This window comes from Euleptes europaea, chromosome 8 (genome assembly GCF_029931775.1).
Source record: "Euleptes europaea isolate rEulEur1 chromosome 8, rEulEur1.hap1, whole genome shotgun sequence".
NCBI classification, from domain to species: Eukaryota; Metazoa; Chordata; class Lepidosauria; order Squamata; family Sphaerodactylidae; genus Euleptes; species Euleptes europaea.
Window position 1 is genome coordinate 86,728,499 of NC_079319.1, and position 6,000 is coordinate 86,734,498.

Consider the following 6,000-nt stretch of genomic DNA (forward strand, 5'->3'; position numbering starts at 1 on the left):
GCCCTTTTAATCTAAGGATGTTTCTATTAAAAAAAAGATAAGAGGAATGGAACTCTGGAACTTTTGTAGCCCATGCCCTTTTGGAATGCCGCTTTTACGAGGAACTTGGATCGCACTATATTTCCCCCCTTTTAATATACAAATCCAATGCCTCTGTGACTGACATAATGCCTTTTTTACTAAGCGATAGGGACCCCAAGGCTACATTGTCAGTGGCAAGATTTGTTTCAATCCTTATATCCCTCCAACACTAGATATATGCTGCTCAAGTTCAATTGATCAAGGAGCTTCTAAGGGATAAAAGGAAAGGAACTTTTGTAAATTGCTGATGGTGGACAAACATCATTCTGTAATCAGAGTAGGCATTGAAATGCCTAATTGTCTCACAGAGTCCAATAAAGACAATTAGGAGGAGGTTACAATCAGTTCTTTATTTAGCTAAACAACAGAGCTGGGGTGAAATAGCCCACAATCAAGATGCAGGGTACTCACCAAAGAGACAAAGGAAAGTCAGTATCATTTATGCCTTCGCATGGGGCAGGCCCATGTCTGCTGACAAGCAGATTGATACACAAAAGCACCAATGCACATTAAGTGTCCACCCCACTCCAACCAGCACAACCTATAGATATTGGCTGAAGGCGTCACTTAGTCAGTGCCTGATCTTGTGAGCTTGGTAAGCAGAGACCACATTCCTGAAGATGAACGTAACCCAGAGCTCTGTGCTGGTGCGAGGCGGTGCCAGACACAGAGCCCATGATTTGTTGGTTCATGGCTCCCGGATGCCAACTTCCCAAAGCTTCCATGTGCGCGCGTATGAATACACAGTATTCCAAACCAGTTGCTATACTTTAGGCCTAGCTTTTCCATAAGAGCAATTATGCAAACTGAACACAAAAGCATACATTCAAATAATAATAATAATCACAGGCACTTCAGTATCTGGCTTTATGATTATTTAGTTATTAAATTTGCTGAAGGATGCTTCTGAATTCACAGTGAAACTACATGGCACTGGATAACTACTTTCTGACCAATGCTAGATTTGTTCTATGGAAATCCAGGGCCTGTGAACTACCATTTTAGCCAGAAGAGCCAGCCTTTCTTTCATGGATGGGACAAACTTTGTTTCGTTTCAAGCTAGAGCTTTCCATGGCCTCTTTCGTATTCATCCCAGAATGCACCACCAGCTGAAATGAGCCAGCACTGGTCCTACTCACAATGTTCCCTTAATGTCGCTGTCAAATGTCACATGGGGAAGTTGCCCAATAAATAATTTCACAGAATATGTCCTGGCACATTACTCCTGGAACTGCTTTTTAGAACTATCATTGGCTACATAGAAAATTGAAGTTGGAGACATAACCATGAAGGGAATTGCCCTCCAGTGAGTCTCAGTACACCTTCTACTAGTGCATTATGAAGTCTACAATAGAATTTTATAGAAACAGAATACTGCAGTGATAAGCAATTTGAAGCGATGACTATTGATTGAATCATTATGCTGAAATATATTGTATTGGTGGCCCTGTTGATTTGCTTTTATTTGCAAAGCACTTTTCATTGTCTGATGATAATGATTAAGGGTAATTATGTTAAGGTCAAACAATTCATATAAATCAGTCATGGAAGTGGGGAACAGCCTAAGGCAATGAAGGAAGAGCTTGGATGGTTGGTTTTTATTGGTGATTATTCATTATTATGTTTATCCTTGGGTATTAAACTCTCTCAAGGGCAAGCCCATCAACCTACTTTCTTCTGACAATTTCCCTCCAAGCTCTGTTTGAATACAGCTGAGCAGAAAAGTGCTCTGACCGGTCCCATCTTCAGAACCAAAATGAGATTCACTGCGTGCCCCAACACAATTTGCTTTTCTTTTTTATGAGTTGGTTCACGAGTAGGGTTGCCAGCTGCGGGTTAGGGAATACCTGGATATTTTTGGGGCGGAGCCTGAGGAGGGCGGCGTTTGGGGAGGGGAGGAATTTCAATACCATAGAGTCCAAATGCCAAAGCGGTTCTAGAACTACGTAAGTCATATGACCTTAGAGCAACTTTTATCCTTTTATATACTGTAAATTGTACTATGCCAAAAAAGTCTTTGAAATCTTAAACCTTAGGGCAAATCACATGAATACATGAAGCTTCCTTATATTGAATCAGACCCTTTGTCCATCAAAGTCAGTATTGTCTACTCAGACTGGCAGCATCTCTTCAAGTTCTCAGTCAGAGGTCTTTCACATCACCCGCTACCTGATCATTAACTGGAGATGTCAGGGATTGAACAGGTGACCTTCTGCATACCAAGTAGATGCTCTACCTCTGAGTAATGGCCCCTCCCTTAGTCTTCAAGTCCTCAAATTACCATTTCCCTAGCATGGTTAAATATAAGGGAATGTCTCTAAATTATGAATTATCACAACAGCTCACCATAACCTGGCCCAGGCTAGCCTGATCTCATCAGATCTCAGAAGCTAAGCAGGAGGGTCCCAGCTAGTATATGTATGGAAGACCACCAAGGAATACCAGGGTTGCTATGCAGAAGAAGGCAACGGCAAACCACCTTTGTGAGTCTCTTGCCTTGAAAAACTTACTGGGTTGCTATATGTCAGCTGTCACTTGATGGCACTTTACACACATCACAACAGCTCACTGTATTTAAAAATAATATTAGCTGGCCCCTGTGTAGAATCGATTATGAATACTGAACAACAGTGGTCTATACACACTCCATGGATCACAGAAAAATGTGATTTCATACAGTAATTAAAAGAAAAAAGGGGCAAATTAAAAAAGGTTGGGGAGGATATGCTCCAGGACAGGCAGACTTTTGAGAGTAGATGAGTATCTATTGACAAGGGGAGGAACCTAGACAAACCACTGAAAGTTTTTAAAAAAATCTTGAAGAGAGGGATTTAGGGAGGGGAATTCCATGATCCTCCCAATATGTATGTTGTGTGAGCACACCAGCATGCAAATTAACCATGCACACACACACCTGTGGTACACACAAGCTGACTACCGGATTTTTCAGTGTCGTGTTCACACATATATCCTCCGTATAAGTAGTGTTGCCAAGTTGCTTGGATTGGTGGGCAAACCCCTTGGGTTTGAGTGGTAAAGTAGCCTGTCACGATGCGGCACATCCAGGTGTAAACCAGAAACAGTGTAATCACGTTGGCTCAGCCGCACGTGATCCCTGCCCCAGCTCTGCCCCAAAAACCTCCGGCCAAAAGAGAGGGGGGACCTGGCAACCCTACATATAAGCTCTTAGACCATAGTACCATTGACAGGGCTCCTGCTGTAGCAGGAGTCCTGCCAGAAAACCTGTTCATTGCCTGCCAGTGACTAAAGCACTGGCAGGAGGAAATGGGGAGGGAGAATGGCAGTGCATGTCAGCATCAAGCTACTCTACTGATGTTAGTTCCAGTTTTCTGGAGGTGATGACATGGACTCCCTAGGACTTGCAAAAAAAAAAAAAAAAAAAAAAAACTCTACGGTTTTACCATAGAGTGTTTTGCAAATCCTAGAGAGTTTCATGATGGCATTTTTGGTTTTCACTGGAACAGATTGCAGTGTGCTAGCATCATGTCAGCATGGTGTGCCAGTGTGTTGTAGTGGTTAAAAGCGATGGACTCTGATCTGGAGGAACCAGGTTTGATTCCCTACTCCTTCACAAGTGGTGGAGACTAATCTGGTGAACTGGATTTGTTTCCCCACTCTTACACATGAAGCCAGCTGGGTGACCTTGGGCTAGTCACAGTTCTCTTGGAACTCTCTCAGCCCCACCTACCTCACAGGGTGTCTGTTGTGGGGAGGGGAAGGGAAGGTGATTGTAAGCCGGTTCTCCCTTAAGTAGTAGAGAAAATCAGCATAAAAACCAACTCTTCTTCATCACGGGAACGAGCAGCTGAGATGCATAGTGTGGCATCTATGCTAGGAGCCAGATTTTCCTGCAGACATCTAGTTGCCTGACCTTAGTACAATTTAACCTCCACCTCTTCCTCCTCCTCCTCCTCCTCCCTACCCATCCCGAATTACTATCAGCGGTGGTCTGTCAACCCTACAGACAAGAAAGAGGCAGCGTGGTTTTCAGCAAAGGAGGCCCATTATCTATCTATCATTTCCAGTAGCAAATAGGTTCACATGTTTGAGAATGATTACAAAGGTCACTCAACAAATCCCTCTGTTTTTTGTGCCACCAATGATTGAGAAGTGAAGGCATTTGACACACCCAAAACAGACAGAATGAGGGGAAAAGCCTTGCAGTAGCTATAGAACAGATTAGTTCCCATTAGTCTTGTTTTATTTCTTATATGCAGATTTCCACACTTGCAGGTGAATCATAACTGAAGCTTTTAATACCCTAATTCTGAACAGCAATGACGGTCTTTAAATACCTCTGTCACTTCATTTTGGTTGAAATGTTTTTTAACCTTTCTCCTGCTTGCCATTAATGGCTCATGAGAAGGTTACACATTGGACACATACCAGCTCCAGGTTAGGAAAGGCTTGGAGGTTTTGGGGGTGGAGCCTGAGGAGGGCAGGATTTGGGGACAGGAGGGACTTCAATACCATAGAGTCCAATTGCCAAAGCAGCCATTTTCTCCAAGGGATCTGATCTCTGTCACCTGGAGATCAGTTGTAAGAGCGGGAGATCTCCAGTCACCACCTGTAGGTTTCAGTAAAGAGTTTCACAAGGGAAGACACTGGCTTCACATACGTACTGCGTCAATTTACAAATTGCTCCTCTGCAAATGTTATTTATTTAGTCATTTGTATGTGCAAATTAATTTATGTTGGAAAAACCACACGCCCCCTTAAATTAAGAATTGGGGAGCACAGGTCCAGAATAAAAAATCAAGTATTAGAAGCGCCCCTAGTGGAGCATTGGTTGAAGTGCAAACATACAGATAGTGACTTTCAGTTCTTTGCAGTTTGGCAAGCAACACCTAAGAAGTTCCAGAGATCTAACATAGAACGAATTTTAAGTCAGCAGGAAGCACGCTTTGTACAACTCTTTGACTGCATATCCCCTAAGGGGTTAAATATGGCCAATGATCTTACCTCCTTCTTGTAAATTAACACCTGCACCTGGGATCGATCCTAATGAGTAATGCAGTAAGCATTTAAGTATACTGCCTGTATGGAATTAATTGACTGGAAACAAGAAAGGATTCTTGTCAGGTTGACACCACACAAGTCACTGTGTATGAAAATTCATTTATGATTGTAAGTATAATTGTAATTATATTATATATGTGTAAAATAATTAATATTGCAATGCTTAGAATGTTAATTTATAGTTCTATTTAAATAATTTATCAACAGACCAGCATTCTGATATTACAAACAAATGCTGAGGATACAAGGGACGTTCTGAGAGAGGATCCAGACGTCATAAATATATGTCCTTCAGGGTAGCTGAAGAAATATTGAAACAGGCAAAGATACCGGAATCCTGTTCTACCCAACTGGACTCAAGGACATTTATGGACAATATATGCATAATTCATGAAAGAAAGACACCACAAGTCAATTGCTAATTTCTGTTGAATTTGATTTTTTATGAATTTTGCCTTGTTGTATATATAAAACTGTACATTTAATTTTGTTGATTGAAAAGGTGCTATGAAGCAATAGTGCAATCTGAGGAAATTATATTTATAAATATTGATATAAGTGAATCATTAGCCTACATCTGTGATTTTTGAATACCACCTGTAGGTTGGCAATCCTAATACTAACAAGGCCTGAAAGGACTCACAAATTGCCTGCAAGGACTCCCAAATGGAGGATCCATGATGACTAGGGTTATCAGCTCTGGGTTTGGGAATACCTGGAGATTTTGGGGGCAGAGCCTGAGGAGGGCGGGGTTTGGGGAGCGGAGGGACTCCAATGCAATAGAGTCCAATTTCCAAATTCTGGCAATCACTGCACAGCCTCAAAAGCTTTCAGAGGGCTTTTACATCCTATATAAGCACATCCTATTGATAGGGTTGC